Source organism: Mus musculus, chromosome 4 (genome assembly GCF_000001635.26).
Source record: "Mus musculus strain C57BL/6J chromosome 4, GRCm38.p6 C57BL/6J".
NCBI classification, from domain to species: Eukaryota; Metazoa; Chordata; class Mammalia; order Rodentia; family Muridae; genus Mus; species Mus musculus.
In genome coordinates this window covers 55,207,222-55,232,469 of record NC_000070.6, presented here as the reverse complement: position 1 = coordinate 55,232,469, position 25,248 = coordinate 55,207,222, and the positions used below count along the sequence as shown (strand labels likewise).

At 44.7% G+C, this 25,248-nt stretch overlaps 1 long non-coding RNA gene across 2 annotated transcripts in view; it reads right to left on the bottom strand.

The window, feature by feature from the left end:
• Window positions 1-24,570, bottom strand: part of Gm34231 — a 31,037-nt gene extending 6,467 nt beyond the window's left edge. The window contains exons 1-2 of one of the 2 annotated variants that reach the window (XR_390581.4): window positions 24,346-24,570; window positions 6,437-6,600 (exon numbers count right to left, since the gene is read on the bottom strand). This is a non-coding gene — a long non-coding RNA (predicted gene, 34231). Of the gene's footprint in view, window positions 1-6,436; window positions 6,601-19,887; window positions 20,099-24,345 lie in introns of those variants that run through there. The other variant, XR_881287.1, reaches the window with a different exon arrangement.
• Between the last annotated feature and the right edge of the window lie 678 nt (window positions 24,571-25,248).

The following is a 25,248-nucleotide window of genomic DNA, read 5'->3' as shown; positions in this document are numbered from 1 at the left end:
GTACATTGGTCACTGGCAGGGGCTCAGGAGATTGAGGGTGGAATGAGAAGTGACAATTCAGTGAGAACAGGAATTTTGGGAGTGACTGTGAGAGGGGTGTTAAGAAACATTTTTCTTTTCTAGGATGTAATTAGGTAATTATGAAGATTGAACACCAGAGACCATGACATTGTGAAGTTCAAAATAGTTAAAATTGTGAACCCTAATAAAAAGTACACAACGGAAGTGCATCAGGTGTGTAGCTCAGGTCTGAAATACGCTGGCCTGGTACTTTAATCTGTCCCCACAGGAGTTTGAGAACTACTTAACGAAAGGCCTCAGGCATGAGTATGCCAAACAGATGTGTTATTCCAAGTTATCAATTCATTACTCCTAAGATTCTTGAGAGAGTCTCTCAGTCTGTGAGCTCTCAACTCTTGCATAAAGATGTGGTTTTTAGGTAGCCCATAAATGCTTTAATATTTACAGAATAAAACATGGAACTTTTGCTTGGAGTCCTTGCAAATGCTAGTACTAAAGAGAGACATATTTTTCAAGTGACAGAAACCATCTCCCTGCCTCTCCGTCTTTATACAAAGGTCCGTGGAAGGTGATACTTCTAAGGGTGTCCTTCCATGATACCAGTGGGTGGGGAGCTTTCTAGGGACATCAAAGCCACAGTAATGGGACTAGTTCTCTGCTAAGAGTTCATTGTGTCCTGGGGGCAGTCAGTGAACGAACTGATTCCTTTGAGTCCTGGCTGTGAGTAGCCCTCTAGTGGCAGCTGCTGACATTAGCCATCCTTATGTAGAGCCCTGGTAGGTCTGTGTGCCAATCAGTGTGAGTCCTAAGCAGTGTCACAGCAATGCTATTCCAACAAACCATCTCTAGGAACATGAAAGTTCCAGGTCTAGTTTAGCCAAACATGAATGATTAAAGTCTCTGAGTAAATTTTCTTTTGCTCGTGGAAGAATGAAGGATCATGGGTATGAACATATGGACATCATAAATCTTCATTTCAACTGGACATGGAAAAAGACACCCAAGTGTAGGATCTCTTTATAGGAGAGAAATTTGGATGTCTGTCATATATTTTTCTTTTATTCCCCTCCTTTCGATAGGGCCTCATATAACCCAGGCTGGCTCTGATATAGTCAAGGATGACCTTAAACTTCTGACCTCCTGCTTCCATTTCTCAAGTGCTGTGATTCCCGAGTGCTTAGATTGCTGGTGTGCACCACCTGGCTTGTGAGGTGCTAGATCAGACCTGGGGTTTTATGTAAGCTAAGTGTACTGGCTAGTTTTGTGTCAACTTGACACAGGCTGGAGTTATCACAGAGAAAGGAGCTTCAGTTGAGGAAATGCCTCCATGAGATACAACTGTAAGGCATTTTCTCAGTTAGTGATCAAGGGGCAAAGGCCCCTTGTGGGTAGGACCATCTCTGGGCTGGTAGTCTTGAGTTCTATAAGAGAGCAAGCTGAACAAGCCAGTAAAGAACATCCTTTCATGGCCTCTGCATCAGTTCCTGCTTCCTGACCTGCTTGAGTTCCAGTCCTGACTTCCTTTGGTGATGAACAGCAGTATGGAAAATGTAAACTGAATAAACCCTTTCCTCCCCAACTTGCTTCTTGGTCATGATGTTTGTGCAGGAATAGAAACCCTGACTAAGACCCTAAGCAAGCACTCTACCCACCGAGCTTCATCCTTAGACACCCTCCTCCCCCAAGCTGATCATTTAACCACAGAAAGGATGACCTGAAGATAGAGATGTGTGAATTTCATCTAAGTTTATGTGAAAACTTTGTTCACTTAGTGACTCTGTAGCATGTCATATCTCTCCTTGAAGGAGTCTGTTCCAACTGCCTCTTTTCCATTCTGACATCAGGCCCTGGTCTGTGCTTACACCTCTGTTCCTGTGGGTCAGCCACTGCTTCAACAATATGTACTCTGAGTTAAGGATAAGGTAGTCAATGTAAAAGGGAAAGTGTTGGCTCTGTAGGGAGGTGGATAAATATACCTGGCAGAGAAATACACATAAGAATCAGCCTGAGTGAGAACAGAGAGATGCAGAGGGCTAAAAGGGATTGATGACTTCTGATAAGGTGGTTTGAGAAGAACCTTCTAGTAAGATGGGATTCTGCGTCAGGGACTTGATACAGAACGCCATGGGGTTGTGTACTGGATCAAGAAGGACTAGGACATAAGAACATTCTCTCAGGATCACTGAAATGGCTTGAATGGAAAATGCTCACCAAGGCTCATGTGTTTGAGCACGTGGTCCCTGGTTGGTGTTATTTTGGGGGATTTTATGGAACCCTTAGAAGGTATGTATGTCCTTGTTGAAGGATGTATGTCCCCACTTCCAGTTCTTTTTCTCTGCCCTGCATTTGTAGTTAAGATGGGACTGCTCAGCTTCCTGCTCCAGCCTCTTGCTGCCATGCTCTCCCCATTATTGTGCACTCTTCCGTTAGAGCCATCAACCAAATGTAAATAGTTCTTCCTTATGTTCCTTTTGGTTATAGTGTTTTAGCACACAAAAAAGTGATGTTATGTGGTTGTGTTGTTCCTAATACCCTCACTATGGGTACAGATGAACCATCCAGAGCCTGCTGCTGGAATGTAGGCAGAGGAGACAGTGGTCCCACCAGAGTGAGGCAAAAGGCAGTCAGACTGCAAGAGCATTTGGAAGATGAAAGGCTAAGGGTATGACACCATGTGTGGATACCTGAAAGAACGGGTCTATACCCAAAACAGCCATATGTGGGCTGGAAGTTTGAGACAGGGAGCTAGAAGATGGGTCTTGGATTTGTTAAATCTAAAATGTCATTGGCATGTCGAACTTGAGGCTATTCATTGTCAATTGTCAGATTCCACATGGTACAGGATGAAATTATTATCATCTTCCAGGGGATAAAAATAGACACAAAAGACAAGTAGACTAAGAACAGAGTTCCAAGGCACCAGGGGCCCCAAGAACTAGATGAGACACAAAGACTCATGAGGAAGTGGTGCCCTGAGAACAAGTGACAAAGTTGGTCCAAGAAAGAGGGAGCCGAGACCCTGGGCATGAGGAAAACAGAGAAAATGACACTGGATTTTGCAACATGGAGGTCATGGGAGTCCTGGTGAGAACCCTTCTATAGGAATGATGGAACCCAAAACCTGAGGGCAATGACTTTGAGAGAGGAAGGGGAGGGAGTGATGTGGCTGAGCCTCCATAGCTACTGTCACATTTTTTCTATGAAGATCTGAGGAGCTAAGGAGATGGCTTAGTGGGAAGAGGGCTTGCCCTACAAATATGAGGGCATAGTTCAAATCTCCAGAACCCATATGAAAGCCAGGCACTGTATCTGCATTCCCAGTGCTCCTATAGTGAGATAAGAGGGGGAAATGAGGATCTGTGTAAGCTTGTAGGCCAGCTAGCCTGGTGTATACAGTAGCAGTCAACCTGCCTCAAAGCAAGGTAGAAGGAAAAACCATACCTTGGGTTTTCCTATGACTTTCTCAAAGTTGCTATGACACTCGTGTAGCCTCAGTCACACTCACCCATACATGCACACTCATACACACACACACACACACACACACACACACACATATGCATGCACGTGCCTTTTGTGAAGAAGTGTGTATTCTCCAAGCAAGTGAGAAGGTATAGGCTCCATTGCACAGTGGAGGAGTCAGGCACAAAAGATGACTAAGAAAAAGGGTATTGTATCATTCTCCTCTCTTCAGGGTTTCATAGCTAGTATGTCCTGTGAGCTGGGGACAGAGATGGATAGGAAAGGCAGCAGAGTTTAAGTTATATACAATTTGAAGTGAACTATTCAAACACCCTTAAAATATCAATATGTAAACCTTAACATAGCTCTATACATCGAATGCCAGAATATAGCAATGCAAAGTTCTAATAGGCACCAAGGGTACAAGAAAAAGTTTTCGGTTGAAAACTTAGCATCCATCATCATGAATGCATCTCTATGAGTTGGGGAGGGGCTCACAGTGCTGTTGGTTTTTGCAGATGACACTAATAGCTGGTCTAAGCCTCACACATTTGTTACCTTTGTTGCTGTGTTCAGATGCAGTTTAAGGAAGCGTTTATTTTGGCTTATGGTTCCAGAGGGCTAGATGTCAATAACAGCAGAGAAGGCATGGCAGCAGGAGCAGGAAGCAGAGAGAGCATCTTGGCAACTGCTTACGCGGGTCTGGAGAGAAGGAACTGGGAGTAGGGCAAGGTTGTAAACCCTCAAAGTCAGTTCCCAGTGACACGTTTCCTCCAGTAAGGATACCTCCTGAAAGTTCCATAGGTTCCTAAATGGAGTCAGTGACAGAGGACCAAGTGTTCAAATACATGAGCCTATGGAGGATATTTCTCATTCAAACCGCCACACTGCAGAACCGAAAGCTCCATTGGTTCAGAGACTGTCCTTATGAAGCTGTAAGCTGTGTAGTACCCATAAAGTATTCAAACTATTGAGGCAATCATTCCACTAGCACAGAAAGACTCACTGAGTCACAGGCAAAGAGAAAAGCATCCTCAATCTTTGGAACCAATATTGAGATTACCAAGCCGCAGAGCAGCAAGGTGGACATCTCTTGTGACAGAATGCTGGACTCTCTCACCTGAGCAAAAGATGATCATGGGACCATCCCAAAGGGCTTGGGGGCTTTTTCTTAAGTGGCTTCTGCAAGGAGGAGAGATATAACACATCAGACAGCCATGTTCTGTTTTCTAGAAAGCCAGGACACAAGACACAGCAGGCTAGACTCTACTTCAAAACTGCTGCTCCACTCAGTAGTGACAGGACCATGCTGTCCCGGGTCATTGCTCTTCCCCAATTATACATGTTAGCTCATTAAACTCTGACAGAAGCGATAAGCCTCAGAGAGGTGGGGTGGCTTTCTGAGGTCACACATCCAGTAGGTGGCAGACCTGGGATTAAAACACAAGCTTCTGACATGAAATTTTATGCTTGTTTTAGCAAAATAAACTTAAACAGCAGCATGAGACTTAAACCGAGCTTGTCTTTGAGCACACACTTTCCAAGTGTTGGGCAGTCTGGTGGTGGAAAATCTTATTGTCATTTGGAGGTGGGGAGGGAAGTTAGGACAAAAGAAAAGGTTGGGTAGAGTGAATTCTATTCAATATTTTTGCTTGTTTTATTTCTTCACTTTTATGTTTGAGCCTGGATCTCACTATGAAGTCCAGACTACTTACTATATAGCCTAAGCTGGCCTTGAGCTTTCCATTCTCTTGTCTCAGCCTCCTGGGAGGTATAATTGCAGGAGGGCATCATCACACCCAGCTCAGCATTTTCAAATACTGTCTCATCACACACACACTTCCCTTTGGTCACCATCCTGGGATGCGGGAGTTAATGTTAGGCCCTTTTGATGGGTGAAGCAGTGGGCCTGGAGCTGTGTTACATTCTTGTTTCAGGGACTCTCATAAGAGGATTGTAGAATGTTGAGACATCTCTATTTCTAATCTCAAACCTCCAGGAGACAAAGGTAAGGTTGGAAACTGTCACCTCTGTTAGCCTTTTATGTTTTTATCCACCCATCCATCCATCCATCCATCCATCCATCCACCCATCTGTCCATCATCCATCCATTCATCCATCCACCCATCCATCTGTCCATCATCTATCCATCCATTCATCCATCCATCCATCCATCCATCCATCCATCCATCCATCCATTTGTTCGTTATTTCCCTCAGCACTTTCTGTATTTTTATTTAATCATCTCAACAATTCAATATTGAGCTACCATACTCTGTTCAGCTTATCACCTAGCCTGGTCTCCTGACTTCACAAAATTTCACAAAGACAAATAACCCTTTTAGGATTATTATTTAAGCACAGGCAGGCCCACTCTGCAGTCCCTACTGTTGTGTGAATTGCTACAACACAAGAATGTAGGGGAGGGCCAGGCAGTGGTGGTGCATGCCTTTAATCCCAGCACTTGGGAGGCAGAGGCAGGCAGATTTCTGAGTTTGAGGCCAGCCTGGTCTACAGAGTGAGTTCCAGGACAGCCAGGGCTACACAGAGAAACCCTGTCTCGACACCCCCCCCCCAAAAAAAAAGAATGCAGGGGAGGATCTGTGTGTGGGGGGAATTGGGAAGGGGCTCAGATATTGGGATATAAAGTGAATAAGTAAATAAATTAATGAAGAAGAAAACCAACAAGAACACAGCAGGCTTTGGAAAAATGCTCTTGTCTGTTCATGGCCACATAACTCTGATTCAATGTGTTATATTCATATATATGTATATGTATATGCATATATATTTTTTACATTGGATGCCCTGTGTTTTCCCAAAACACAAGTTGCATCATTTCCTGTGATTCCCTTCAGGTGGCAATGTCACACATGTGATGATGACAAGACCTCTCTCTGTATAGGTTCAGGATGCAAAGGCACAAAGTGGCTTCTTTAGCTCTTGTGCTTACTGTGGTTGGTTCCAGCTCTAGGCTAACCTTGACCACGAAGTCATTGTAGATGTGTGACTACTCTTGGATGGGTGCCGACTTCACAGTAGCCCTGGCCTCAGGAAGAGCAGACAGCATTGCCATGGAGCAGAGGAAACACGATGGAAATGACTGGTTCTCAGACCCTGTCAGAGGAAGAACGAGATGTTGTTGCTACGTAACTAATTATTCCAACACTTACCAGCCTAGAATAAGCATTTGCTACTCTGTATGGGTTCTGAAGGTCTGGAATCTGAGAGCAGCTTAACTGCTTGGTTCTGGCTCAGAGTCTTTCACAGTTTTCAGTCAAGTACAAGTTGTTAGCCCACCGAAGTCAATCAGAAGATTTGAAGGAAGTTGGTCTTTTATAGCCTTCACCTCTAAGGCTAAAAATCATCTTTTCTGTTGGTCATGTAGAGCAACCATGGGATAATCAGGGGAGAACTCCATTAAAGTTTATGCCAGAAGCAGCTTTGGAGGTCATATTAGAGGCTGGCTATCTGGAAATGTATGCTCTTCAGACAAAGCCTGTCTCAAATTTTGCATCTTCAACTAATTGTCTACAGGGTCTTAGAAAAATCTATTAATTTTTCTCATTTTCAATTTCCTCACAAGTAAGATGAAGATTAAAAAAGAAATCTGACTCAAGTGGTTATAAGGAGTGTTCAGTTAGATAGTGTATTCTAAATGTTGAGCACGTAAATCATAGCTCAATTAATATTAGCTCACTTTTTCTTCTCCTCTATTGCATTTTTAGAGTGATAAGTGGAATAACTTGATAGATAATAAATATAAAGGTAAATAGATAGATGATAGATAGATAGATACATACATACATACATACATACACACATACATACATACATCGTTATATAGATACATAGATCAATAGATACTGGTGTGGGGAATTACAAATTAAAGACATTTTACAAGACAGTAGCCGAATTGGGTTATGAGCTAGGATTGCAGGGAAATTCAATGTGATTATCTCATTCTCTGCTCAGTGGAGATAACAATGCTTACCTCATAAAACATCTGCTAAAACAACCGTGCTCCTACAGGGAAAGTGTATGGAACAGGATGTGTCAGGTGTACATACATAATGATTCTCTCCTATGTGAGCAGCATGGACAGGGCCCCTGTTAGGCTCCAGAGAGTCATTGAAGTGTGGACTGAGATGTGGCAAGTTCCTGCCAGGAACCTGCAGTCGGACAAGGAGGAGGCAGATGAACCTCCAGTCAAAATAAGAAAGTGAGCAATCACCAAAGTCATCGGGGGGCTCTCTGGCACCCCTTTCCTTGTATGCAGACTCAAGGGTTGGTTTCCCCTTCTTTTCTCTCTTCTCGCTTCCTCTTCCTTAGATTTCTTCCAAACTCTCAAGGCCTGTCCCTCTGGTATGTATTGTGTGTTCTCAACACTGAGTGGTGGCCAGTGCTGGGATCCTTGGAAGTTTGGCTTTCTGCTCTTAGCCGAGTTAGTTAATGGGGTCGGTCATTTTTCAACAGAGGTGCTAAGAAACAGAAACAAGCTTTTCGAGCACAGCTTACTCTGTGTTGGGATGGCTGATATGATTTCACAGGTCTTTCCATGTGGCCTACCTAAACCCTTTCTCAGCCTTACTAAGTGGAGGCATTAGAACATCAAGAATAAACACATAGCATCTTGCACATTCCCCCAAGACAGGCTTCATTACTTTGCATTAATTTTAAAATTGTATTGAAGGGTAGCATTATGGGTGGTTGTGAGCCACCATTGTGGTTACTGGGATTTGAACTCAGGACCTCCAGAAGATCAGTCAGTGCTCTTAACTGCTGAGCCATCTCACCAGTCCGTGATTTTCCAACTTCTTATGCTTTTCAGTGTGCCTCCTGCTGATACTTTAGAAAAGACAAGTAGTTGTTGCAAGGGACTTACTACTTTAGGAAGTGAGGTGCCCTGGCCCTTGTCCACTGAAAGTCAGTAGCTGTTCTCAGTCATTGAAACAACTCCATGTGGTTTTAGATGTGCCTTGTGGCAGTGGTGCTGTCATTCATAATTGAAAGCCTCCATATCTAAGACAGAAGGTGTCCACACCCAAATGTGACTGTGTGTTTGGTGATGCTACATACAGTAGAATACAACAGTGAAGCACCATGAGAGCCCGTCATACGGATGAAGCCCACTTCCTCCTTGGGAAATAATGTCCAGGTAGAGGATGGGGCAAACCTTTGATGTGGGCTCTAAACCACAGAGGCAAAGCATGACCAAACGTGAAACATCACTTCAGCAAGAGCATCATGCTGTGCATTTTTGAATGTTCTGAGACCTCTCTCATTAATATAGTCCATCTCAAAGAGTCTAACAGATAGACTAACTTGGAGGAACATCCTATATATCACAGCTCTCTAGCTGGATCTCTTGACCTAGTTTTTTTTTCCCCCTGTTGTGTTATAACATATTCTGACCAAAGCAACTTACGGGAGAAAGGATTTACTCTGGCTTACAGATGGCTACAGTCCATCTCTTGTGGAGAAGTCAAGGCAACAGAGGTTTGAAATAGATGAGCACATTATACCCATAATCAGAAAGCTAAGCGCGATGAATACGTGCTATTAACCAAGTCTCCATCTCCAACTGTATAATCTAGGATACAGGCCAGGTAATGCTGTCACCCAAAAGAGGTGGATCTTCCTGCTTCAATTAATGCAACCAAGGTATGCCCCAGAGACGTTTCTAGAGGCCCACCTCCTGATTCTGTCAAGCTGACAGCGCTGCCCATCACAGCTGTTTAAAACAAGAACAAGCTTCCGAAACAAGTCCCCACATTAACTAGCTAGCGAACTTTCTGACAATTATGTCTATCGAGTGATTGATCCAGCAGACTGAAGTCAGCATTGGTGGGTGCTTATGCTGAAAAGTCTCACAGACTTGAAATGTACTTTGTAACATGACAAAGGAAGAACCATAACACATATAAGTCAGTGTTTTGGGAGAAAATAAGGCTCTTGGATAAGAATAGAAGCCAACCTGTGACTCAGCTCTAGAAGTCAGAAGAGATGCAAGGCTGTGTTGCTTCAGATGGAGACGGCATGGCGTGGGAACAGTCAACAATAATAGCTTGCTGTTTAATGCCTCTGTGCTTTATGGCTGCCCCTGTTGAATTTCAGTTATTCCCTTCTTGTTTTATTGAGTCTGAGTGGCTTCTCGCTCATACAACCAAAGCTTTCCTGAACTATAACTCCATAGGTAAAGTAGCTATCAGTATGGTCTAACGTCACTCATCAAAGCCCCAAATCACAAACTAGCATTAGTGTCATTGAGAACTTGGTTTTGACAGTGGCTGAGCAGGTCCACCCTTTTTATGAAGTTGAGGGGGGCATGCAAGGTATTAAGAGACTTCTGAGGAATATAGCCTTTGTTTGACAACCAGCATGGGACAGTAACTGCTGGGCACTTCATCCAGCCTCGCCCAGGGCATCAGATCTATTTTGCCTCGTTCAGCTTGGCTGATAATTTCATCTTTCAGCCAGAAGCAGAAGAAATTTAGGGAGCTTCTGTCCTGGACTTAATTCTGACCAACTAGGAAAGATTGCTTAGCAAAGTGGATATGACAGGGACCTCTGGGGAGAGCAGCAGTGTCACCCTGGGCTTTGTGAAAGCCAAGAACACAAACACAGGAGGCTGGACCGTTCGAATTCTAAGCCAGTGACCATACTTACCTGGATTCATCACATGCTTGAGCCAGCAGGCATGCCCCATGCTACATGTACAACATGTAAGAAACCAATTGCTAGGCCCCGTGCTAGTACCGCAAACGAGAAAAATGCAGCAACTCTGTTATGAGGCAGCTTCTATTTATACTAACGAATGAGTAAAATTATTTCAGATCTTTTAAAAGTATTGCGTAGTCAGAGTTATGGAGAAGATTACTGCAGAAGTCGTCCCTGGGGTGGATATCTTTGAGCTGGAACCCAGTGATGAGAACCAGCTATACACATGACAACTTGTGTATGTGTGTGTTTGGGGGGGGGGGTGTGCGTGTGTGTTGCAGATACAAGAGTCTACTGATTTCATGTGATTAAAAATACAAAAGAGCTCTGCATACATTTATAGCAGAGGACTGCCTGGTCAGTGGGAGAAGAAGAGCCTTGGGGCCCCGAGGAAGGGGGACTCCTGGGAGCTGGGAGGGAGAACACCCTCTCAGAGGCAAGGGAGAGGAAGTATAGGATGAGGAACTGTGGGAGGGTTGATTGGGGGTGGGCAATGGCTGGAATGTAAATTTTTTAAAAGCCCAAAAGAGCACTATGAGTGCAAGAATGAGGAGCTGAGGCCAATCTCCAGAACCCATGTGAAAACCTAGGCATACTTGCATACACCCATGATCCTAGCACTGGAGAGCCAGGAGCGCTCCTGGGAGCCAGGCTGCCTTGATCAGTGAGCCCCAGGTCACAGTGAGAGACTCTGTTTCAAAGAAGTAAACAAGGTGGACAGTCCCTGAGGAGCAACAACCAAGGCTGAGGTGTGGACTCTATGTGCATGTGCACACGTGTCCACTCGCACACACTTCTGAATACACACACAGAGATAGACACAGACAGACAGACAGACAGACAGAACACACTCTTCTAAACTTGGATTTAGGAAGTCAACTTTGTGATGACTATACAATTTGGCCCTATGCATTTACACACAAATGGATAGTCATTATGTCTGGCTTCATGAACACACTATCAACATTTGTTTTTGCTTGTTTGGTTTTTTTTTTTTTTAAGGTCAGACTGAACAGAATAATAAAGCAGATTGAGGCAGACACTATGTATATCAACTTCAGCAAAATATGCAACAAGGCATTTCACGTTATTTTTTTCACGTTATTTTTATGAACAATTTAAAAAAAAATAGTGACAGTCCTAGTTATACACTGAAGTGAACTACATCCGACACAACAGTCATGTGCAGAAGAGGGTCCCACTTGATCCCAGTTCCCAGAATCCCAAGCTGGAAGCAAGTATTGGGAATGATGGGCAGGTACACCTTAACAGAGGGTAAGGCTGGTCTTCCCAAGAACTAAAGCGGTCCTGAGGCTGCTTGGAATTAGGACGCAGATGAGCAGAGTTGAAGCAGCAGATGGTAAATGTTTGGGGGCCTGGTCTCATCTACAATAATCTAGGATTATGAGATTCGGGAGAAATAGCTGAACAATTGTTTGGTTTATGCATCATTTTCTCTCTGTGGTTTAATAATGATTTCTGTAATAAAAGCTGTGCAGACCACCCAGGCAACAAGCCCCCCAAACTTTATTCCCTTGTCCTCTATCCCTGAATTCCACTAACACCCACACTCTTTCCCCTTCTCACACCCACTTCATTTGCTCTGGTTCACACCCCCTCTCTATTTCCCATCTGAATTATACGGGTGCCCTGTAACTGTGTGGAGAGTTCTACCATTCTTTGTGCATGACCAGAATGCCACTTTAAAAAGCCAGTATCGTATCAAATTTCTGCTAAAATCCCCCTTTTCCACAAAAGTATTGTACAGTGTCTGTGTTCTTTCCAAGGCTGCCATCTCATTCCATGCACATCTACCATACTCTCTAAGGGTCATATAAAGGCTGCCCCCTCAAGAACCATGCTTCTGTTTCTGATCGACAATAATGACTCTGACGCCCAGAGGGTGACTCCATGGTAGAGCTGTACCTTGCATGTGCAAGGCCTGGGATTGATCCTCACAGCTATAGAACAAACAAACAAGCAAACAAACAACAACCACAAAACTCGAGTCATTCCTCTCACTTTTATTCTCGTGACAGTCTCATTAAATAATTTATTCATTATTTCTTTGTTTTATTCTTTCTATGCCTCATTACTCATTTAATCGTGGGGCCTGCTATAAATCATCTTTATGATAGGTGCGGAGGCAAAGTGAGCTGAATAAGATAAACACTAATAAGATGTCATGTGGCATGTATTATCATGTGTGTGTGTGTGTTGTGTACATGTTCATGTGCTTATTTTTTTGCTAATGTGTGTGACTACACAGGTATGCATGCACATGCATTCATGTGGTGGTCAGAGGTCCACATCAGGCGTCTTCCTCCATTACACTCCACTTCAGTTTTTGAGGCAGGCTCTCTCACTGAGCCTGGAACTCAGTGGATTTGGCTAGGCTAGCTGGCCAACAAACTTCAGGAATCTTCCTATCGCCATGCCCTAGAGTGACAGACATGTGTTTCCTCACCCAGCCTTGTCTATAGTATATTAACTGGGGTTGCCTAGAGTAACAGAACATATAGAATAAATCTATCTATCTATCTATCTATCTATCTATCTATCTATCTATCTATCCATCCCTCTATCTATCATCCATTTATGTGTGTATACATATATATATATACATATATATATACATATATATACATATATATACATATATACATATATATATACACACACATATATATGTATATACACACATATACACATATGAATACATATATATACATATATATATATACACACACATATATATGTATATACACACATATACACATATGAAGGGGAGTTATTAGAATGATTTTCAAGCTGCAGTCCGGCTAATTCAACGATGGCTGGGAGTCAAGGCAAAGTCCAAGGATCCAGTAGTTGCTCCATCCACAAAGCTGGATATCTCAGCTGGACTTCAATCTATGGTGGAATCTCAAAGAAGTAGACTCTAATGCTAGTGAAAGAGTGGACTTGCTAACAAGGCAAGAGAAAGCAGACAAAGAGCAAAGGCTTCAGGCTTCCATGTTCTTATGTAGACCTTCAGCAGAAGGTGTGTCTTGGATTGAAGGTATGGATTAAAGGAATGCCTTCTTGCCTCAAGATCTACTTTCCAGTTTGAAAGATCTGGATTAAAGGTGTGTCCACATTAGAAGTGAATGTTCCTACTTCAAATAAAGCAAAAACAAACAAGTCCCTCATAATTGTGCCCTTGATCTTTGGATTTTAGTTCCAGATGTAGTCAAGCTGCCAATCAAGAATAGCCATCACACATGGGCTCTGGGGGTCCAAGCTGGGAGCCTCGCACTTGTGAGACAGGCACTTTACCAATGGAGCCATCTTCCCACTTTTGCCATTTGTTTTGTGGCCATTGTCTCCTCCTTCATCCAATCTATGAAGTAGTTAGCTCAGTCAGTCGTATTTTAAAGACGAGGACACTGTGGTTGATGGATGTTAACCACCCCTCAACACAAGGCAAGAGCCCAGAGCTGGAGTCACACTCTGCCACATTCACACCCTGCCAGTCTGACTGGAGGTCACATATGAAGGCACTTTCTGGGGCTGTCTCTTACTATAAAGGAAGGAAGGCAGAAGGAACCTTGTCACCTAAGAGCTTGGAGGTTGCCGCTTCTGGCTGCTGCCTGGGTCCTAGTGACCACCCATTTTTGACTGGGGCTGTCTAACCATTTCCATAGGCATGCCATCTGTTGGATTATAATCTCTTTGAGGGCAGGAATGGCACAGTACCACTTCATCCATCCCCAACTCCCAGGCCCAGAATTCATCTTGTTACATTTAAAGACTGAGTTAATAAATTATCAAATTTGTCAGACCAACCATGCTGCAAGTTTTCCTGGGTAATAGGATTTAATTATATTCAGCTCGGGGCCCTGCACAATGGGGACATTGACAAGCTGGAGCACATTCATCAACAAAGCGGAGGGGGCTGTTTTGAAGACTATTTATAAACACTGCCTTTTCTTAGCATTTATTTGGAACATATTAAAATAACCTGTGAATGTGTTAGAAGGTCTTTCTGTTCCTCACTTTATAAATGATTGTTTCAATTTTAAACAAAGCTGTTTTCCTTTTTCTGCATGCAGCAGGGCGTCTGTCCTGATAATCGTATAGGATCTGTAATGAGAAAGCACAGTACAGCGCTTAAAGGGGGGGGGGCACTAAGAAATAAAAGTTTCCAAAGTCAAGAGAACAGTGGGCACAGAGAGCAAGGACACATTCTCCCATGCACTGTGGGTCTGCTTGTAGTTATCGTGCATTGAGAGATTGCTGTGTACGAACGTGGTGCTAGGTTAGCGCTTGGCACATACACTTTACAGGTAAGAGACTCACAGCCACTGAGTGGCTCAGCTGCAGGTCTTTGGAGACATTTTTTTCACATCCTATGGTTTCTCTGCCTGATTTCCCCATGAACTGGCTCTCCTTGAAGGCAAAGCTCAAGGCTGGCTGTAGCTCTCTACCTGGGAGGACACAGAAAAAGATCCTCAGTGCTCAGGTGGTGTGGTGTTTTCCCTTTTCCATTGGGGACAAATAGGCCTTGCTCTCTAAGGAAGGCTATAGGGGCAAGCACTGGGGAGATTCTAAATTAAGGGAATATTTTCTCCATGGAATAAAACAAGCTTAAGTTAAGATTGTTGAGACCAGAGCCAAGATGTGGAGTTAGATTGTTAGAATATGCAATTGCCTTGCTCTAAGATGGCCTCCAAAGGGATGCTCTTAATCATGGGGCCAGAACTCTTTAGGCCTGGGAACTGTTTCCTAGAGGGGTACAGCCTCTACTCCTTCTCTTTGCTATGGATTTATCTCCTATTCAGTCCAAAATTCTGTTCGGTATCATTAGGTCTGTCTGTCTGTCTGTCTATTTTGACAGCGTCTTACTATCTAGCTCTGGATCACTATGTAAACCAGGCGAGTGACCTGCCTGCTTCTGCCTCCCAAGTGCTGGCATTAAGTGTACCACTATGCTCCGTGCTTTGTTGTTTTGTTTGTTTTTGAGATAGGGTCTCACTATGTAGCTTACGTTGGTTGTGAACTCTGTCCTCTTGCTTAAGCTTCCTGAATACTAGGATTAAAGATATGAGCCACCATACCTGGTGCTTTCTTGACTGTTTAGAGCAGTGGTAGTGGGTCTCATCCTTTCTCAACCTGTGACCCTTACAGTTCTTCATGTTATGGTGATCCCCTAACCAAAAATTTACTTTTGTTGCTACTTCATAACTGTAATTTTGCTACTGTTATGAATTACAATGTAAATTTTTGTCTTTTAAGATGGTCTTAGGTGACCCCTATGAAAGAATCATTTGACCCCCAAAGGGGTTGCGACCCACAGGTTGAGAGCTGTGGTTTAGGGGGACTTTGCTTTATCTGGCAGTTTTAACCATGCCCAGAGGGTGACCTCAGTCCCTCATTTTAAATTGTCTTCCTCGTCCTCTTACTTCCAAATATGAACTATGTAACTGTACTCATTTGACAGACAAGATTTCAGATCCAACATTAGCCTAGCATCCTTTACTCCCTCCTGTATCAGCACCACCCAGAAGGTGTTCCTCTGGGACATCTGATTGCAGGTTGCACTTATTGTAAGTATCCTTAGGCTATGGTATGGCCTGGTGTCTTCAAGTGAGATCTGCTGGTACCCACAGGGGCTACCTGGCTCTTTGGGGTTTTTTGTTTTGTTTTGTTCCTTAGTAGTAGAGCAGAGCAGCTTCGGAGATGACTCCTTTCTTTCCTTTGCCACAGCAACAGCTGGTGGCCTTCCATCTTGCAATCTTTCTTCTCTTGGCTCTGGGATCTTTGCGATTCAGTCACTCTTCCCTTTTACACACCAACACTTCTTGTTCATGACCCTGAATGCACTTATAATCCTCTCCTGAGTCCACACTCGCAAGGGCCTCATCTCTAATCCGTCGTCAGCTTTCTCTGTCCTCTGCCTCCCTCCTGTCCTCTTGCCCTGAGCCTGTCTTCCTCTCTCAACAGAGGCCATTTCTCCAAACACGCCAGCTTGGCTGGAATCCCCTTCCTGCCTATACAAGCCGAACCTCCCTTCTTGCTGTCTGTTATTTACCTCTTTATCTGGGAGCACATCCCACTTATTATTAAATTTCATTTAGGCAGACCTCAGGCCCCTGTGTGTGATTGCCTGGCTTTCAGCTGGTTGGCTCTCTTTTTTCTGCCCCCAATTGCAAGCAGACGTTAGTAATCAACACAGGGCTTCTCTGATAATCAAATTAGACAAGTGGGACTCAGCCTTTATTTTCTTCTTAATCACTGGGCGTGATAGTAATAATGTCAGCTCGAATAATCTGGCAGCACAAACCTCTCTGTGTTATTTATTTATTTTTTTCCAGATTGACTTCAGTGTTGTCTCATAGCCAGAGAATGCAAACCATGCCCTCACCCAGGATGCGCTTAGAGTCTTGATTGTGAACCATATTGATGCTTCAGAGTTCCTGTGAAGTTCGTAATTGATAGGGAGTATCCTGAAGCAGGGAAATTTTTTTCTGTCCTTAACCCTAGCTGGCAATAAGCTCGTGCCTCACCAGTAGAGTCTGGATAGCCCTTGACATTTTTCTCCTCCTTTCGGAGGGAGACTGCAGCTGCTGCAGCTGCTGCAGCTGCTGCTCCACCCTTCACCAGAGGTTGGGAGAGCAGGGGCTAGAGTGAAAAGAGAGCCAGCTGTCACTACCTCCAATTCCTCAGGTGGCCTTGGCCAAGTCAACTTTCCTCAGTTGTAGAAGAGAGGCTCTGACCTCCAGCTCTCTCCGCTGCAGTGTGGAGAGATGAGCCGTTTCTGGGATCCTTGAAGGCACTTAACATAAGGATGCTACACAAACAGTGAGGAATACACAGAAGTGTGGTTATAGACACACAGAGAAATTAACACAGGGAGCCTTGAAGAGGGAATGGGACCCCTCTGACCTTTCTGTGGTAGCAGAGGGCTCCGGCTTGCTGATGCGAAAGTAAAGCCATATTGTGAGGGAACGGAAGGCCCCAGAAGAGCACATCTCCACTGAAGTGGCTGGAAAAGGATCATGAGTGCCAGAAACCAAGACTGAAGCTGCGTGTGCTCAGGGCTCTCCACTAGATTGATAGATTCCTGCTGCTATGGTAGTGTAAACATTACCCCAGGACTTTTGGTTGGGGAGGAAAATATTTGTGACTTGCTGTTGACTTTAGATAGGTTGTTAGATCTAAATCTCATTTGCTTCGTTCTGGAATACAAAGATGCTGTCCAAGCACCTGGGTGGCTGAGACAAGAGGACCATGATTCTAGGCTAGCCTGAGCAATTTAGGGAGATACTATCCTAGAAAAGAAAGAGAAAACTGAGAAATAAGAATAGAGACTTTGCTCCACATGGCTGCTTTATGTTATAAAGGAGAGAAACAACAACAACAACAACACTGTGGTCTCTAAACCAGCTTCCAGGAAAAGGAACATCAACGTGTATTGTGTTTGCCAGTTTCTATAGTGTAGATGGTAAGACCACAGTCAATTCAGGCTACTTGGGGTTTATCCAATGGCTGGCCAGATTCCAGAATTTTACCAATCGGCTCTTGGGAGTTTACTTAAAAAGCACCAGTGCCCATGAATGTCATTTAGCAAGCACTTTGCATGTCTCAGGATTCACCAGTAACTTTTCATTTCATTGTCACAAACTTCTGGGTATCTTTCCACGTGCTTTACATTAGAAAGCTTTCCCATCCTATTAGGGTTTGGGCTACACAACTTCCTATCACCATGACAAGGTGCCTGAGATAAACAGCTTAAAAGAATGAAGATCGCTCATTGTTTCAGACTGTGAAAGCCATTTTTAAATTATCCTCTTGATAGGATTAAAAAAACAAGAACAAAAACAAAACAAAACAAAGCACAACCCCTAGGGCATTGATGAGAAATACTTTTTGGGTATGTCTATGAGGACTTTTCCGGAGGGAATTAACTAAGAAGGTACAGACAGTCCTGAATGTGGGTAGTTTCATCCTATAGGCTGGGGGTCCCTAGTGGAATAAAAAAAGATAATGAAGAACACAAGCTGAGGGTCATGCACCATCGCCTCCATTCTCTGGTTCCTGGTTCCCTAGCTCATCACTCTTCCTCATCCTTTCTTCTCTTCCTCCTCCTTTACCTCCTCCTCCACCTCTACCTCTTCCTCCTTCTCTACTTCCTCCTCCTCCTCCACCGCCTCCAGTTCCCTCTTCCTGCAGCAGCATGCTCCTGCCTCCACACAGCCACCATTGCTATGCCTTCCCTGCTGAGGTGGACAGCATCCTGTGCTGTGTCTTGTTCTCTGCTCACAGTTCTCAAATTGTGAACCAGAACAAGCCTCTCCTCCCTTAAAACAGCTAACTTCTCAGGTATTTGGACATAGCAAGGAGAGAAGCAACTGATACCAAGAGGGTTCAGCACACAGTCAGATGGCTCCATTGATTTTAGTCTGTGATTTGATGGGGCACCAGTGTGGAATGTGGTAAGAAGAAAGCTGTTTATTTCTAGGGGCAAGAGGAGGAGAAAGAAGGAGGGGGATGGGATGACAGGAAGAGGAGAGAGAGAGAGAGAGAGAGAGAGAGAGAGAGAGAGAGAGAGAGAGAGAGAGAGAGAGAGGGAGGGAGGGAGAGAGAGAGAGAGAGGGAGAGAGAGAGGAGGAAGATATGTGGTGCCCATTTGTGCCATAGTAGCATGATTATCTGAGATTATACGAGGACAAAGTATACCTGTCAAAAGTATGTTCTAGTGACTCACTTCCTCTAAATAGACACTACCTTCTAAGAGCCCATTTGGCTATGAAGTCATATATGGGTTAACCCTCAGATGAAGTTGGCACTCCTGTGACCTAATTACTTCTCAGTAGCACCACCAGCTGGGCACCAAAGCTGAACCTTTGATGACATTCTGCCCCTGGTCCTCAGAAGGTCATATCCATCCTAAAGAAAGAAGTGAGTTTAGTCTGTCTCCAAGAGTGCTCAACTCTCAGCATGTCCGGCTTTCCTCAGAAGTCCAAGTTCCTGTCTCTTTTGACAGTGAAGGTAGTATTAGCTGCAAACTTATGGTATATGGAAATGGACATTACATAGTCCCCAATGGCTTAGAGCAAATCCATTCTAAAAGGATGAATAGCAAATGAAATAGGAAAATCAGATCAAGGCAAAACACATTAGGGGAAACATAAACATAAATATACAGGGCATGCAGTGGCATGCCCTGAGGTCGAAAGCCCTTGGGCAGCCCTCTTGCATGGCCTTGCTAGTTGCAGCACACATGGCTATTCTGTTGGGCTGGTAGTGCCTCTACCTCTGGATTTCCTCACTATGTATTCTACATTTCTGGGATCTCTAATTTCCTGGGTATCCATAACAATGCCATCATTCTCACAGCCTCATATATCATTCTCTCTGACTACCTACCACCAATCACCTGGTTTCCTAGGCTTGCCTTTGAAAGCTGGGTGGAAGCCTCCACAAACCTGTAGCTTTTGCACCCAGAGTACTTAAAAAGCCAGCATGATGAAGTACACACCCAGAGAGAGAATAGCCTTGGACCATAGCTGCAGTAGAATCTGAAAGCCTGGGTGGATGAACTTAGGGAATACATTTTGAAGAAACAAGTTCATAAGTGGATTGTGTGAGCAGGAGACCCTTGGGCTCTCTACTCAAGACAATGACTTCCAAAGTACTTACTTTGACCTTGTTAGATGATTAACCCTCTAATAGGTGGATCTGGTCAGTTCCCGTAGTCTTCATAAACAATACTTGTCTAGGTAATGTCCTCCTTTCTTCTTTTTCTAAAACATTTTAAATTTAATGTTTCACGGTTTTGTGCACATCTTCAATGTAGAATGACCTCCTTATTCCTGGCTAGCCCTCTCCTGCTTTCATGCATGTGCAGCATGAAACCCACAGCTGCTGGGTGTTCATGACTGCAGTAGCCATGTCCTATCTAGAAGACAGAGTTTCATAGCACTCCTCAACCTCCAACTCCTTTAGTCTTTCCTCTGCCTTTTCTATGATGTTCTTTGGGTCTTAGAGGGGTTGATATAGATGTCATTGAGATCCGAGCACTCAATGGTCACTTATTCTCAACTAGCTATGAGTCTCTGTATCAATTTTCACCCACTAAAAACAAACAGACAAGCAAATAAATAATAAAAGGATTCCCTGGCAAAGGCTGAGAGCATCAGCAGTCTAAGACTATAGACAAATATTTGGAGGTCAGTCTAGCCATATTTGAATTTAGCATAACATCAATAGTCAAGTTTCCCTCCAGGCTTGTGGCCTCCTCATTCAAGTTTGTGACCCAGTTTCCAATACCACTTCTTGTGGAGTGGAATTTAATTCTAATTTCAGAATGGTTGCTCCCAGATAATCTTGCTACTGTTGGGTACCACACATCTTGCCTGAGAGGTTGGTATTATGGTACTCAGGGTCCACAGACACATAAGACTACTGATGTCTTTTTCTCCCCCAGAAACTCACAACATTTCCCAGTACTATGAACATTGGCCAGCATGGAGGGAAGGTCTAGTCCAGTTCCAACTTTATCTATATCCTTTATAACCAAAATGTGTAGTGTCTTCAGCAATAGGGTCCAACCATCTACTCTGATGACTGACTTAACTTGCCTTCTTTGTAATGGTATAATCTCTTTAGCAACTACATCTTCTTTGATCTTAAACTAAATGCAGTGCTGTTCTGAGTCTCTCCCATACATCTTTTTCTGGTCCAGGATTCCATCTAGGACGTCACATGATATTTGTGGTTGTATCTCCCTGTGGCTTTATTTTTATGACTGCTATATTTATTTTTCATCTTGCTACCCTGGGGCATATCTGACCGTGTGTTTCCTACAACTGTCAGAAACATAAACAAAGAAAGTCTGAGAAACCGCCTTATTCAAAAGAAATAAAGTGTGGTTGGGTGTATGTCTGTAATCCCAGCACATGGGAGGCTGAGACAAGAGAGTCATAGACTCCAGACCAGCATGGACTATCCAGTGAAACCTTCTCTCAAAAGGCTGGGGCGCTATGCCAACATATGAGATGCTTCGATGCACAGATACAAGTGCAGACAGCTAGGGTCAAAAGCTTGTATTCACAAACATTTCATTCTTTGTGGTAGAAACCTTCTAAACTCTTCCTTCTAGCGTTTGAAACATACAACTTTTAACATTGCCCTTGGTTCTCACAGCTTTCTCTACTGCAGTTGTGAGAACCACTACTATATCAAGCACCCATCGTCCTTGTGCCCTTTGAGTAGAAGAACGTCCTGATTTTCAGGTAAACACATGACCATCCAACTAAGGACCACATGCCCTTACCTCTCTTGGAATTATAAGCAGAAGAGAACTCTTTAACCATATATGCCTTCCTCAATATGGTGGGCCTCCAGAAGTTTCCAGGCAGCTAGATTCTTTTATGCCTGTCCAGCAGAGTTATCTATTTACCATCAGTCACCCAAATCCAGCCCTGGCCTCAATTGGTGAAAGAAACACTTCTGTCTCATTTGAGCCATGTCAGCCTCACATATACCCAAACACTTGTCAGTCACGACATTATACTGGTCTTGGCTCTCACCTAAACTTCTCAACAGCTTCCTCTTGAGCTCTAACTCCTTCTGTGTTCTCCAAGAATCCTCTGTATTTCTTGTCGAAGGGGTGTTTCTAAACTAAAGCCTTAGAAATATTCCGGCTAGCATCCTGTAAAGTCCAAGCTCCTCAGCCCAAGATGCGCGACCTATGTGATCAGGCACCTGTCGGTCCCCACACCACACAGGCACAGATTCGGTAAACCTTGAATTTCTTTGCTCAAATGCTCTCTAACCCAAACCCTCTCTCCTTTACTTCCATGGCTAATGGGCTAATCCTTCCCCACTCTCTCCTCCCCTCCCCTTTCTCCTCTTCCCACTCCCCTCCCTTCCTCGATGCTATAAACTTTCTATGTACACCAGGCTAGCTTCATACTTGTACGAAAACCTTCTGTCTCTATCTCCTGCGGGTGTTTGGAATAAGGGTGTGTGCCACCATGCCCCGCTCCTGTCCTTTCGTTAAACCACAGCTCCAATGTCCTTCCCTCTGGTCCCCCTCATCCCATGCTATGTTTTAGCTTCCACGTTTATACTCTCATAAATCCTTGTTTCAATCCAATTGGAACCCATCAACTGGAAGTGAGGGAGTGGGGTGATGGAGGGGGGGTAATCTGAGAATCAGATGCTGCCCTTCTCATACTGAGAACTTCATCACCTAGAGACTCTCATTCTGTTCTTAGCCTAAGGAAGAATTCTTTCTCCCTAGTCAGGCCCAGCAAGCATACATCCTGATGTCCTTCCTGCCCGCGGACCTCCCACCTACATCCAATCAGGGCCAAATGTACAGTCTAACATATTTCGTGTCCACATGTGATCAAGCACATCTAGTGCACGTGGGTCAAAAAACGTAAGACAACTGTGCGCGTGCCAGGCAGAGCGCATGTGTCCCAGTGCTCTTCTCTACCTTTCCGTGGGTCTAGGGAGTGAACTCAAATCTCCAGGCTCACACGGCAAGTTCCTCTACCTGCTGAGCCATCTTGCTGGCCCCTAACTATATTTTGATATTTCAGTGGACACTCAGTATTGACCCGAAGGCTTCAAAGGGAGGAGTTGGCTGTGGAGTAGGAAAGACTTGAATTGGAGTTAGTTGATCTGCCATTGATTGGCCAAGTGACCATATGTAGGGCCACTGTCCCTTCTGCCCCACAGAGACTCCTGTGTGCATCAGAATGACATGAGGACATCAGGTGGCCTCCAGGGGTGACTCTTTTATTTTATTTTATTTATTATTTTTTTTTATCACTGAGGAAGTTTTCAAAAGGACTCCCAGCCGTCCTCCTGTCTGTAACAAGGTGGCTGCCCTCCTTTGGCTAGAACAGAGAGTCCCTTGTCTCTGAGAGCCATGGAGGCCTGGTCACGGGGCAGGGCTGAAGCCAAGGGTGGCTTTTCTGCCAGGGTCCTCTGGGCTCCTGCCTCGATAACCCTGTCCTCCCCTTCTCTGCCCTAGCGCTTCCCACACAGCTGTAGCCTCATTATCCGGGGCGCCTGTGAACAGCTGAAAGGAGCTTAAGCAGGGGTGGGCTTTCAAGTGCTCATAATACAGCTTCAAAGTTCACACCTTCATTAAGATGTGAAGAGGCAGGGCCTCCCCCCACTTCTCCCCGGGCTATTGTTCCCTCCCCATCTGGCCGCAGACTCAAAAGACAAGGCGGGATTGGTTTTCTTTGTCCAGACGGCAGGCTGCTAACCAGAAAGGCTAGACCTGTTTGTTAAGAAAGCATCCTCCCTGGACCCCCACCCCCCCCCCCAGCCCCGCTGTGAAGGTTCCTAAAGGCTGGAGAACTGGAGTGCATCTCCAGGTTACCAAGGCTGTATCTGTGTGGTACCACTGAACTTGTTCTGGGAGGGTCCCAGAGGAGCAGACCCGTGACCAGTGGTGGCAGTGAAATGGAGGCTGGCTTCAGAGTCCCCTAGAAAGATTTATTAGTCAAGGGTGCAAGGCACATCTGGGCACAGGGACAGTGGTTTGCTCCACGTAAGCGATGCCTACAAGGGCACCACGGGCTACTGTCCTTCGGAAAGCAGGCTTGGATCTGAAGTCACATGGGCAGATCTTCCCCACTTCTCCCAGCCCACATCATGCTGGGACTTCCTAAATCCACCAGCCCGTTTCTACATAACCGGCCCCTCCCCCTTCCTCTCTTCTTGTTTTAAACATGGTCTCATGTATTGGAAGCTGGCCTCAAACTCAATATATAGCCAAGATTGGCTTTGAGCTCCTGATTCCCCTTGCCGCCACTAATAGGACTGGGATTATAGGAATGCACCACGACGCCCCGTTTATATAGTCCCAGGGATCAAACAGGGCGGCAGGCGTGCTCAGCCCTCCACAGGCTGAGCTACTCCTCCCGGCTCTTTCTTTTCAAATGGCTTTTGTTCCTCAGCCTCCCAGCTGTGGATTTCTGCGTGGATTACAGTTTTGGAGTCCTTTGCCTTTTCTGTTTGCCAGATAGCCACTTGGGAATAAAGCTACTAAAACCCCTCAGAGCCTTTTTGTGTCGAGGGAGCCGTTCCTGGCGGTGGCTAACTGCACAGCTTCTGTGGGCCCTGGCTTACCTCTTCATTCTGTGCCCCAGGACTGGACAGAACTCTTCCATCGTGGACTCTTCCACCAAAGCTGGGGCAGTTGAGACTGGCTTTTCCTAAATGGGAGGCAGCTTCAAAGAGTTTACTCTCTCCCGGGGAAAGCCATGCAGGGAATTTTTTAACCTTGGTTGGTCCTCAAGGTTTCACGATAAGCTATGAGGAGACTATGACTACTGTGTTTAGGTGACGCAGCAGGCTATTCAGAGCAATGCTAGCAGCTGAGCAAGGTTCACAGACCAGTGTTTTCTTCTGTGAGAAAGGAGGCAGGGACTTTAGACACGGTATCTCAATATCCAGGCCTGCATTTCTTCAGATTTCAAAGGACAGCAGTAACGCCTGTCTTGCAAAGTAGCTGTAGGATTTACTATGATACACCCACAAAAGGGTCCTTAGCAAGCGCCATTCACTGTCCTCTGCCATCAGACTTGTTTGTTACCCAGGGTTTGCTAAACTAATTTGTTGGTGTTTTCTGTGGTGTTGTTGTCCTTTGTTTGCTTGCTTTGTCTCATGTGGCCCAAGCTGGTCTGGGACCGAGTATATGGTCACAGATGACCCCAAGTTCCTGGTCCTCCTGCCCTTAGCTCTCAACTGTTAGAATTACTAGTGTATCTGCCATGTCGGGTAGGCTGTGGGTCTTCTGATGGAACATTATCCCTTAACCTAATTACTTACCTTTTCAACTCTTCACAGATACGGTTGCATTCTCTGACATCCCTTGGTCTTTTAGGCAACTCTTCGACAGAAATGTCTGTATGCAGCACACTGCACAGCTTACCCCAGCAGGATCTGTCATAGCCCCAAAAGGGAGTTTACCTATGTGTTCCTCGTGACTTACCCTGAGGCCTGATTGTATCTATATTCAGGACTACCAGG